The sequence below is a fragment of the Anastrepha ludens genome, chromosome 4, assembly GCF_028408465.1.
Source record: "Anastrepha ludens isolate Willacy chromosome 4, idAnaLude1.1, whole genome shotgun sequence".
In the NCBI taxonomy this organism is placed as follows: domain Eukaryota; kingdom Metazoa; phylum Arthropoda; class Insecta; order Diptera; family Tephritidae; genus Anastrepha; species Anastrepha ludens.
The window spans coordinates 20651771-20664885 of record NC_071500.1 but is presented as its reverse complement, the minus strand read 5'-3'; positions in this window follow the sequence as shown (position 1 = coordinate 20664885).

Genomic DNA, 13115 nt, shown 5'->3' with positions numbered 1-13115 from the left:
GAGCTAAAGGTTGCCAGGTGCTGTAAAGCTGTTCGATGATAATGACGACGATGATGATGCCATGCGCTTTGTGTCAACAACTCTCTACGCGTTTTGGACAGGAGGTTGCGATTAAAAATTCCGACTTCGGCGTAGTGAAGAACAAGGGTTCCCACAAAGAATAACTCTTGCCAACAGGCTGGGCTACTTTGGGCTGGGTAGGCAATTGAAAAGCAGGGTCTTCTCTCGATATACAAAAAAAAGGTCTTACTGTATGGCGCTGAGTCCTGGACATTGACGAACAGCGATATACGGTTATTAGGGGCTTTCGATAGAAAAATTCTTCGTAAGATCTTTGGTTCGATATGCGTGAATGATGCATATCGAATAAGGTGGAACCACAAAGCGTTAAAACTGACAATTTGTAAATTTAATTCAAACTTCAAGCTGTCAAAATTGTCGAAATAAGGTGTTCGTTCTTTTTTTTTGTAGGAAAAAATGTTAGATACCTCTGCTCGCGCGACAGTTTTTAGCCGATCATGCTTGCAAGCAGGGTTTGTATTAACTGTTTCGTAGCGGCAATATTATAAAACATTGCTCTGCTCCCGCTACTACTCTAAACTGGAACAGATGAGTAGTGGATCCGAAGCGTGGACATTGAAAGCGAATACAATTAAGCAATCTGGAAAGAAGAATACTGGGTCCAGAACGAGAAGAACATGGGGTATATCGCATCAGATATAACAGCGTGATAGAGGAGTTCCAGCAAGGCGAAAATGTTGTGCGGTTTGCCAAATCGCAGCGCATCGGATGGTTAGGGTCTTTTGCAGAATGCGAGATGAACGAATACCTCGCAAAGTTCTAAATGCGCACATGCTTGGTGAAAAGCGAAGAGAACGGCAGCTGAAACGGTGGTTAGACGATGTTGAGGACGACCTCAGAAGCATAGGAGTGATCAACTATCGTAGTCTGGCTATGGACTGAGATGCATAGAAAAGAATTGTGGGGGAAGCTAAGGCTCACAACGAGCTGTGATGCTATGAATGATGATGATGATTCTCAGTGTAACACTGCTAAATCGCATACAAAATGCATCTAAAAAAACAAAAACGAACACTGCTCAAATAGTAGCCATGGGAATAGCAGCAACAGAAGTGAGAGTAGTAGCGATAGCTGGAGTACACATGAATAATAGCACAGGCCAACAAAATCTCGCTTTTTTACAGCTTTTAAAACGGCTATGGGTGTTTCTTGAAGGTTTTTTTATGCTAACAACGAATATGGCCTTGAAAATGCTCCAGCACGTCAGGTTTTTTTGCAATTTGAGGTTAAAAGGTCTAAAAATGCAGATTTTGGCCATTTTTTTTAATTTTTTTTTGGGCAAGGTAAAGTTTTTTTTTTAATTTTCCACAACGGCATCGCAAAGTACTAGTCTTCAGCTTTAAAATCCATTTTTAAAAATATTTTTGCGATTAATATAAAAAAAGTTATACTATTTTGAATTCGCCCTTTACAGGGGCGTTAGAGAGTTAGAAAGGTTGAATTTGCATATCTAAAAGTCTCCAATTCAAAATAGAATAACTTTTTTTATATCAATCGTAAAAATATTTAAAAAAATGGATTTTAAAGCTGAAGACTAGTACTTTGCGATGCCGTTGTGGAAAATTAAAAAAAAACTTTACCTTGCCCAAAAAAAATTAAAAAAATGGCCAAAATCTGCATATTTTGACTTTTTAACCTCAAATTGCCAAAACTCCTGACGTGCTGGAGCATTTTCAAGGTCATATTCGTTTACAGCATAAAAAAACCTTAAAACCTTAGTTAAAATTATCGAAAAAGTTTTTTGGTTGTTGGCCTGTGTAGGCGCAATCGTGTATTCTATCATCCTTAAGTAAAACTATAGATCGCACGTTTTGCGCTACTTGCTCCCCTACTCAGCTATTCGAGTTCAGAGTGGTAGCGAGAGCAAACATGCAAACTAGGAAGTAGCGGCGCAATTTCAGTACCTGCTTGCAAGTTTGATGCGCTAGTATTTAAGGGGTTAGGGGTAGTCAGAATACAAAAAATACATTTCTTAAAGTATAATATCTTAAAAATTTGATGTGAAAATTTGAAGAGAATCCGACAAATACTTTTCGAGTTATTTAACAATTAGCAAAGGGTGCTCCTCGGGCGCTCTGGAGCTCGATGGCAAAACTTTAAATGCGTTTTTCTCAAAACTAGTTTTTTTGAACTGGTGATCACTGTAACTTAAAAACGGATTGGTAGATTGCAATAGGATTTATACTGCTTTTGAAAAATATAAAAGACTTGCGCCTGATTGAAGGGCATTTTTTTTCAAAAGTTTCCTTTTTTTTTAACAATTAATTGTCGGTTTTTTTCTCGAAAATCTGAAAAATATTTCCTGAGGCCGCCATATTCTTATTTGAAAGAAAAAAAAAACAACAACGCTTCGATCAGCCACAAGATTATCTATTAATAAAACTAATTTCTCTTGTCCGATTGATTTTAGATGCATTTCCAAAGACTTGTGACGATCACCGCAAGGGACTTCTGGAGAAACGGGCTCCACACAAACAGCGATAGCTTTTACAATTATTAATTTTTTTTTTTAATTTTGCTTAAGTCTAATCGAAACATGATATATAGATATAGCAATTGACTATAAAAAAAAAATTATTGAAAATCACCATTTTTTCGGGCCTCTGACTACCCCTAACCCCTTAACAGACAGCTGTAGCAGCGATTTTCAGCAGATTTTGCCCATATAAAATTAAGATACTACACACTTTTTTTGTTGTTTTATAAAATCATTAATGCGAATGTGAGAAAAGTGAACTGCAACACCTTTCGAACTGTAGCACCAGTAATGATTAGCATAAATGAAGTAGGCCCAATTTTTTTTTTTTATGACTGTAGTAGGTAATTTTATTTTGTAGCAAGCAAGTAATGATTGCTCAATGAAATAGGAAGTTAAATATTTTACGTTATTTAAATCGAATTTTACAAAATGGGTTGTCCATAAATTTGGGAAGCAATTTTACGCTTTTCGATTTTCCTTCGTTCCCGCTTAAGTTCAGTCTTAATTAAAGCAGCTAGCAAATATGATTTTTTTTTTTGTTTTAAGTAAATACATACAAATAATTGTCTATGTGAATGATGCAAACTTAACCTAACTAACTTTATTGCTATGGGTCATAACTGATATTTCGTAAAATTAACTACGAATATATGCACATAACATCTATGTTTGTATGTGTGTCTAGTAAATAGTGAAGAATAATGAATTAATGCTAGAAACTGTACGCTGCATAAAACAATCTAGCGCACCCCTCCAGCTCACGTGCAACTAAGTGGTAGTTGTTGTTGTTTTTCTCCCCCTTTTCTTTTTAGAAATGTTTAATACTGCATTCGTGCATGTATGCATGCGTGTGTGGGTGTGTGCGTGTGTGTGTGAACGGTTGGCTGCGCGACTGCACTTCGGGCGAGCGTAGCAATTTTCACTGGGCGTGGGCGGTATGTCCGTGTGTGTGGCTTCCATGCAGGCGTAATGCAATGCAATGGCTTTTTACATATAAACTTAGAAGGAAAATGGCCCATTTAGAGCAAAATATACATATATATATAATACCTGTGTGCACAAGTGCGCGCGGGTATAAATCTTAGACTTAAAATAATAATAATAATTTATTAATAACAAATATACAAATATGAAGCTAAATGGGTTTCACTAAGAAAGCTGTGTTGTTTTCTTTTTTTGCCACTTTTAAAACTAAAACTTTTCTGACTACGCGACTTTCAACTACTTAGAAAAGTACGCGAGTCTAACGCAACTTTGTAGTCTTGCGCTCATGCCGCTGTCTGCTTAGATAATTAGCTTACCTTGAGAAATGTGTGCAAATGTATGGGAAAGATACAAGATGGCGCAAAATTAGTCACCCATCGGAAGATTTACCCTATGATCCGGCCCGACGAGTTCTCAGAGGGGCCCGGACTTGAGATTAAACGTATTTATATGAATTAGACATTATTGGAAAGCGCCCGCATTTGCAATTTTCCCCCGGGGCCCGGAATTTTCCAATGGGCAATGGGGCCCGGATATGCTCTCTACGGCCCTGCCTATGATCAAAAAGTACCAGGAATGTTTAGTTTAAACGAACCGCGCACGTGGGAACCGGTCCATATTTTTTTCTTATGTTGGTAGGATTGGAAGACACACATCTGTCACTATTTATTCGTTTTGAAGCCTTTGAAAGATGCTGTACAGGGTTTGAAGGAAAAGTAATGAGCCTTCCGGCGCGGAGCGTCTGTCAAGCGATCAACCGAATCGGCTGGTGGGGCAAAATGATCGTTGGACCTTCCCCTTCCACTAGAAACCGGTCCCAGTTCGCTGGCAACAGCGGTGCAGTCAACATCGCTCCGCGCGTGAAAGATGTTTTAAAAGTGTGTTAGGAGTTTGCAGTGGCGAAAATGCAGCGATTGTTGGAGTAACGTTACTCGATCAAATTTTGCGTAAAGCTAAACAAAAGGAGTACCGAAACCATTGGGCTACTCAAGGAGGCTTACGGGGACCAATCTCTGTCTGCGATTCCGGCGGACGAGTTTAAAAAATGTTTCCTGCAGTGGAAGGACCACTACCAGCGGTGTATTGATGCTCAAGGGTCCTATTTTGAAGAATATTAGTTGTATGAGCCAAAGGTTTAATAAAACTGCTTAAAAGAAATAAGGCTCATTACTTTTCAATCAAACCCTGTACGTCGCAAACGGCCGGAAATATGGGCAAACAATACTTGGATTTTGCATAATGTTAACGCGCCATCGCATCGAGCCCAAATTGTGCTGGGTTATTTGACGAAACACCAAGTAAAACCCATCGTGCAAGCACCGTATTCATGATTTTCTAATTAGTTCGTAAGTTATTGTGCTAAGAGTTCCACTCTTGTTATTTAAAAAAAAAGGATCAAAAAGAATTTGCTGTTTTAATCTTGCACTGCTTCTTGATGGAGAAAAATACGGTTCAAGTGAAGCAATTGCTTGAAAATTGTTATGGGGACTCCACTGCATCAGAAACAACAATAAAACGAGGGTTTGCTGACTTCAAACGTAGTCGTAGAGCCACCGATGATGCACAACGCAGTGGACATCCAAATGTGGCGATAACACCAGAAAACAGGAAACAAATCCACAAAATCATTTTGAATGATCGAAAAGAGAAGTTGCTTGATTTAGCTGACATCGTAAAGATATCAAAAGTATGAGTTGGCTTTATGTTGCATGAGTATTGGACTGTGAGAAAGCTCTGCTCAAAGTGGGTGCCGCATTTGCTCACTGTTGACCAAAAAGCAGAACGTGTTGATGATTCTGAGCAGTGTTTGTCCATGCTCAAGCGTAATAAACCGGAATTTCTGCGTTGATATGGAACAAAGAATGAAACATGGATCCATCACATCACTGCGGAATCAAAATGATTGCCGTCTGAGTGGACAACAACTGGTGAACCTCGTACAAGGCACCCGAAAGCGCAACAAACGGTCGGAAAGGTTATGGCCGTGGTATTTTGGGATGTGCGTGGGGAAATATTCATCGACTATTTCGAGAAAGAAAATATAATCAACACTGAATATTAATATAGTGTGGTTGAGGCGTTTGAAGGCCAAAATGGCAAAGAAACGTCCGCATATGGGAAAGAAACAAATTTTGTTCAATCAAGGCAACGCACCGGTTCACAAGTCAATAAAAGCAATGGCAAAACTACATGAATTGAACTTATATATATATAATTGGTGCGCACACTTCTGTTGGGTGTTTGGCAGAGCTGCTCCTCCTATCTGTGGCGTGCGTCTTGATGTTGTTCAACAAATGGAGGGACCTACAGTTTCAAGCCGACTCCGAACGGCAGATATTTTTTATGAGGAGAATTTTCATGGCAGAAATACACTCGGAGGTTTATCATTGTCTGCTGAGGGGCGACCGCTATTAGAAAAAACGTTTTCTTCATTTTGGTGTTTCACCGAGATTCGAACCCAGAACCTACGTTCTCTCTGAATTCCGAATAGGCAGTCACGCACCAACCCATTCGGCTACGGCGGCCGCTTGATGAACTTGCCGGTAAGAAATCTCACTCGAATGAACTGGTTATCGCTGAATGTGAGGCCTATTCTGAGGGGCAAAAGATAAATCGTTCTACAAAAGTGTTATTGAAATGTTAGAGCGGCGCTGATTTGATTGCGTTGTTCTTAATGGAAATTACGTTAATGAATAAAGCTAATTTTGAGCAAAACACAAAAAAAAAACGTGCTTTCTTTTATAGGTCCGGTACTTTTGAGCCTATGTGTTACCTCAATCATATTTGATACTTGTGAACTACACAGCGGTAGCAGCATGTGAACAGGCAACCAAGCAATAGAGCGCTTAAATGGTAAAGTAAACATTTCCATCACTCAATATGATTTTTTTTATTTAGTAAAAAAGTTACAGAAAAAGAAAAAATGTCTGATTAATCCTATTCCCATGTCGTTCCAGCGTTCGCGACCCAGCACAAGAGCGCAAACGGAGATGGGAGGCAAAAAACACAGGAATCCTAGTACCACGCTTCTCCGATATCAGAGTTCAAACGCTCACACTCAGATGGAACTCTGAACGGTATGGTAGATGGACAGCGAGATTAATACCAGATCTAAAAAAGTGGGTAGAAAGAAAGCACGGTGAGGTTAACTATTATCTCAAACAGTTTTTGTCCGGACATGGGTCTTCCGCAAGTACGTATTTGTAGCGAATGGGAAAAGTGAGCCTACCAAACTGCATATATGGAGATACTGAGTATGATGATGCGGAGCACACACGCGAGAGGTGGAACGTAAAGAGAACAGGTCTGCAACGAGCTATTGGTGTACTTACACCTGAAGAAATTATCGAGAAAATGATGATAGTTGAAGGAAAATGGAATGCCGTCGCAAATTTTGCGGAGGATATTATCCGAAAAAAGAAGCGTAAAATGGAAAGTTATGCTGAAGAGCATTGAGCATAGGTTTCTCAAAACAGGCGACCCTGCACGCAGGGTGAGTAAGTAAGTGTCCTTCTTAGGACGCCGTCTTGGCCCTCTACCTCGAAGCAATGCGGAAGCAGCCCCAAGCAGTCCCGGGGTGGAGTGAAAAATCCAAGATAAGAAGAGGCATAGTTTTAGTGGAATCACCACACACGTAGTAGCGACGTTTACTATATAGTGCGAAGGCATTTTTAAGCCAACCTCACCGCCAAAAAAAACAAAATGGGTCGTTCGCGTCCGGCGCTTATTTCTACTATATAAACGCCAACAGAAAATTAGAAAAAATTCAAAAGGTAACTTCTAAGCTTCAACAAAAAATAACCGAAGAGAATTTTAAAAAAATTTTATTTTAACAATATTTTATCATAAACAAATCGCATGAAACATGCAGTGTGCAGGCTAATCACCTACCCTGTCAGAAACCACAGATTAACGAAACTAGCGCAAGACTGACTATTGTCGAGGCCCTATGCGGAGTGAATAGGGGGAAAAAAAAACAAAAAAAAACTGTGCAGTAGCTTCATAAAAAAAATCATGATTTCTCAACGAATTGGCTGCACGCGAACGATTCAGCGACTTGGCATTAGTGTTAATTTGGCGCCACCTTGCATTTCTTTCACGCAACTCAAGCAGAAGTATTTTTTCTGGTGTATACCTATGAAATGAGACTTTCAGCTATTAGTCCATAGATGTCGCTAGGAGTATTTTTAAACCTTCTCAAATGTCTTGTTTTTTTCGTCTGTCATCTGTCAACAATATTCAGTTCATTGTTTGTTACGTTTCATATAACAATGCATTTCTGTCGCTCTTAAAAAGGTCGAATTTCGTGCCTTCAAACTACGATTTGCGGACATCGTTGATTTTCTGTTATCAATTGAAGAAAAACGCTTCTCAAGCTCATCAAATGCTTATAGAAGCTTATGGTGGACATGCTCTAAGTAGAGCACAGTGCTTCCTTCAGGTGGTTTGAAAAATTCCGAAGTGGTGATTTTAGCGTGGAGAACGAGCGCCGTGGCCGGCCACCGAAAAAGGTTGAGGACGCCGAATTGCAAGCATTGTTGAATGAAGATGATTGTCAAATGCAAGAAATGCTGGCAGAGCAGTTGGGAGTGACCAAAAAACCATTTTCAAACGTTTGAAAGACATGGGCATGATTTTAAAGGTCGGAAGATGGGTGCCGCATGAACTGACTGACTGAAAGGCAGCAAGAGAACCGAAAAATCACTTGCGAAATGCCGCACTCCCGGTTCAAAAGGAAGTCTTTTTTGCATCGAATCGTTACGGGTAATGAAAAATGGGTGTATTTCTCCAATCCCAAGCGTAAACGATCGTATGGTCCGCCCGGCCACAAGCCAAAAACAACGGCCAAACCAAATCGTTTCGGCCGCAAGGCAATGCTGTGTGTTTTCTGGGATCAGTGTGGTATGATTTGGTACGAGCTATTAAAACCAGGTGAAACAGTAGACGGTGCACGCTACCAACGACAATTGGCCGATTTGTATAGCGCTATACACCGAAAACGCCCATAATATGCCGATCGGCGTCACAAAGTAATTTTTCTTGATGACAATGCACCGCCACATCGAACAAGAGCGACCCGGGAATTGGTGGAGACGTACGATTGCGAACCGCTGGTGCAGGCGGCTTACTCACCAGACTTGGCGCCTTCGGATTATCATTTGTTTGCAACGATGGGCCAAACACTTTCCGAGCAGCGCTTCAATTCTCACGAAGAAGCCAAAAAATGGCTCGATGATTGGTTTGCGGCCAAAGATCACCAATTTTTTAGCGCGGCATCCACAAATTAATTGCCTGAGAGATGGAGAAAAATGTGTCGCTAGCAATGGCTATTATTTTGAGGATTAAATTTGTAACCATTTTTTTTTAACAAATGCTTGAAATTGAAAACAAAGTCTCATTTCATAGGTATATATAATAAATATGCGCGCGTGTGTGTGTGTGTGTGTACGAGGGTGGATTGATAAGTCTTTAAAATTGCGACATCTATCGGTCATTAATTTACTTAATTATTGTGATCGTTAAAAGTGAACTGTCAAAAGCGAGCTGTCAAAATTTCATAACATATGGTCAAACGGTACTTTTTTGAGAATTATTTTTGCAAACCACTATTGTATTTTTATTAAAAATGGAAAAAAGTGAACTTCGTGCTGTTATAAAGTACTTTCATTTGAAAGGTTTAAACCAGAAACAAATTATTGAGGAGTTGCAGACAGTATTAGGGGAACATGCACCCTCAAACGCAATGGTTTACAATTGGGTAAACGAGTTTAAACGTGGTCGGATAAGCACCAAAGATGAGCCACGCTCTGGGAGGCCAAAAGAGGTAACGACTCCAGAAATGGTGGACAAAGTGTACAAAATTGTCACACAAGATGGAAGAATTAAATTGAGAGAGATTGCTGACATTGTGAACATTAGTTATGAACGTGTGCATAACATAATACATGATGAATTGGGTATGAAAAAGCTTTCAGCAAGATGGGTGCCGTGTTTGCTAACTCCTCTGCAAAAAATGAACCGAATGTCGACTTCAAAAGTTGGTTTAGACATGTTTAACAGAAATCCATCGGAATTTTTGCGTCGTTTCATAACGATGGATAAAACGTGGATCCACCACTATACACCAGAGTCTAAAGAACAGTGCAAACAATGGGTAGAACGTGGCTCAAGTGCTCCAAAGAAGGCAAAAGTCGTTGCATCAGCTGGTAAGGTGATGGCATCTATTTTTTGGGCTGCACAAGGTATAATTTTCATAGATTATCTTGAAAAGGGTAAAACCATCACAGCTGAATATTATTTATCTTTGTTGGATACATTGGACCAAAATATTAAGCAAAAACGGCCACATTTGAAGAAGAAGAAAATCCTCTTTCATCATGATAACGCTCCTTCACATTCATCTTGGAAAACGCAGGAAAAAATAAATGAGTTAGGCTATGAATTGCTCCCTCATCCGCCATATTCGCCTGATTTAGCTCCCAGTGACTTTTTCCTTTTTCCAAATATGAAAAAATGGCTCGGCGGAAAAAGATTTGTGTCAAATAGTGAAGTTATAGTTGAAACAAATACTCATTTTGAAGGTTTTGAAGTGAAGTTATAGCTGAAACAAATACTCATTTTGAAGGTTTTGAAAAAACTTATTTAAAGAAGGAATAAATATGTTAGATAAGCGTTGAAAGAAATGTATTGACTTAAAAGGAGATTATGTTGAAAAATAAATCAATTTTTTGTTAAAAAACCAATGTCTAGTTTTTCATTCTAAAGACTTATCAATCCACCCTCGTATGTACTCATACTCTCGCTATACACCCTGAAAACACCAAAAACGGTTACCGTACACTTTTCCCAATCCATTTTTCCCAAAAGTCATTTTTCCCAAAACTTTTGTTCCCAATAAAATAACTCCCAAACCAATTTTCCCAAAACCATTTTCCCAATTCAATTAAAATCCTATTTTTCCCAAACTTGTTTTGGGGGAAAAATATGTCATTCAAAAGTTGAATGACAATATAAGCGAGGGGTGGCATAACAGATTTCAACTTATGGTTGGAAAAAACCATCCATCATTGTACTATCTTCTTCAAGAGTTTCTGAAAGAGCAGTGTGACACAGAAACAATTTTAAGACAATTAGACCTGGGACAAAAAGTAAAAGCAGCTCCAAAAAAGAAATGGTTACAATCAAAGATGAGAATGAGAAGTATAGTGGCTCAATATGAAGATTACAAAGGGAGCGAAATTTCTGAGTATCTTCGACTCCTTGGACACAATATCAGCCTCTAAAGAATTTTTACACATTTTATAATTTGTATATCATTAATAAATAATTTTTTGCTCTTTGGAAAAAAATGTATTTGGGAAAAAAGTCTTGGGGAAAACAGTTTGGATGAAAAAATTTGGGAACATTTGCCTTTGGGAAAAGTAAGCATTGGGAAAAAAGTTTTGGGAAGAATGGATTGGGAAAACTGGTCGGCATCCATTCATTGCATTTCAGCAGCACAAAAAACACAAGCTTTTTTTTCATTTGCGTTTATGTAAAAAATTTGCGTGAATCTTTTTATTTGGAAAATTTTGTTAAATGGGTGATGATTTCGAAAAATACTTTTCAACTGTAACTCATTTCATTTTTTTGTTTGTTTTTTTGCTTGCATTTTTTCGAAATTGTCTGCTACATTTCTACCTTTCCATGCATACAAATTTACGCTTAAAATCGAAAAATGTCACTAAAATATGCTAACATCGAGTAAGAGACATAATAATTACACGTACATACATCAAAATAGGTATCATAGGTATATGCAACTTGGTAGTGAATGTACACGCAACAGTAGCAAATAGTAAGTAGAGTAAATCGTAAATCGTAAATAGTAAACCGTAAATAGTAAACCGTAAATAGTAATTGTAAATTTAATTATAATAGTAAATTGGTAGTGATTGAAGTGTAACAATTTCTTGCGTATGTACTTGTTTTGTCATACATTTGCAGCTTGACGTGTTTTTTTTTGGTTTTTTTTTTTTGAATTTAAGTCTATGCAAGATTTGAGATTTTGGAAGGTAATTTTTTTGTTTGTTTAAGACTTTATTTAAAACTACGTCATGTTTAATTAAACAATAAAATCCATTACAAAAAAATTAAGCGCCAAAAAACATACATATGGTGATTAAAATATTAAAGAGAAAAAAATAAAAAATATTATTTGAAATCAGTCCACAAGCTTAAATTGTAATCAATTAATTATTGAATTAATTAACGATGTTTGCTTATTTGCATAGTAAGTAATTCATATAAAAATATATATATATGTATATATGTATGTATATATGCCTATGTTTTTATGCACCTATATGTGTATGTACATATGTATGTGTGTCACTACAATCAAAGACACACTCAGCAAGCGTTAAACTTAAAATTTAAGAAGGACTACGGTGGCGCTTGATACGAGCGGCGCTGGCTACTGAGCTCCTGCGCAGCTGCAAACAAGTCAAGCGACCGCCAAACTTAAACAGTCCGAAGAAAAATAGTCCTTTACATAAGCACACGTTGAAAATTTACAATACATACTTTGCTATAAATCAGTTTGTGTGCCATTTTGTGTTTGCCTGTGTGTGTGTGTGTGTGTGTGTGTGTGTGTGTGTGTGTGTGTGTGAGTGTGTGAATGTGTATACCTTTTGCTAAACGTTACTAATACAAAATTTAAACATAAATTACAATCTGCATGTCTGTATATTTATATAAATGCGCACATTCAGCGCGTACTAATTTAATTTTTCAGCTTATCCTTTGCAATTTTTGACATTTCTACAATTCCATTTTAACTTATTTAGCTTTTCGCTTACATATTTTCTTTTTTCTTCTTTAGCTTACATATTTTCGCCTTGCTTTAGGCATTTTCTTACAAAACACAGCTAAAGCAGTTGGATACGTGTACATAACTTTGAGTTAAATATAATTTTTTTATACATTTTTGCTTCTGGTACTGAACTACGTTATAAAATGATTTTGTTTTTTTTTTTCTTTTGAATCTCTCAAATTTTTACAATTTAATATTTATTTAAAATGTAATGGAACAAAATTTGTTGAATAGCGCAAACAAGTTTAAGCAATTTTTGGCAGCATATTTTACAATTGAAAAATATTAAAAAATATATTAAAAAAAAATGTGTCTTTCAAAAGCGCAGTTTATTAATCTTAAATGTTTTTTATGCTGATTTGTTGGCTGCATACCGCGAATTTTACGAGTACTAATTTAACACTACGCAGTTAAGGGGGGGAAACCGGTTTAGATGGATCAAAAAATCGATTATTTTTATTACATAAATCGTTAGTATAACCACTCAAGAATGTGTGGTAAAAATTTTAAACCGAAATTCGCATTATTCCCGATTCTATGAGCACTTAAGTGACTGCCCGTCGGTTCCGCACCGTAGCGCGCATTAGTTAGAATGACGTTTTTCTGGAAACTACTTTTTTCAATTAGTGGGAATTCTAGCTTAATAAGTTATCGACCAATCGTTCTAAAATTGTTCGGGATTTTTTCTTTATTCAATTCTAATCTATATGCACCTAA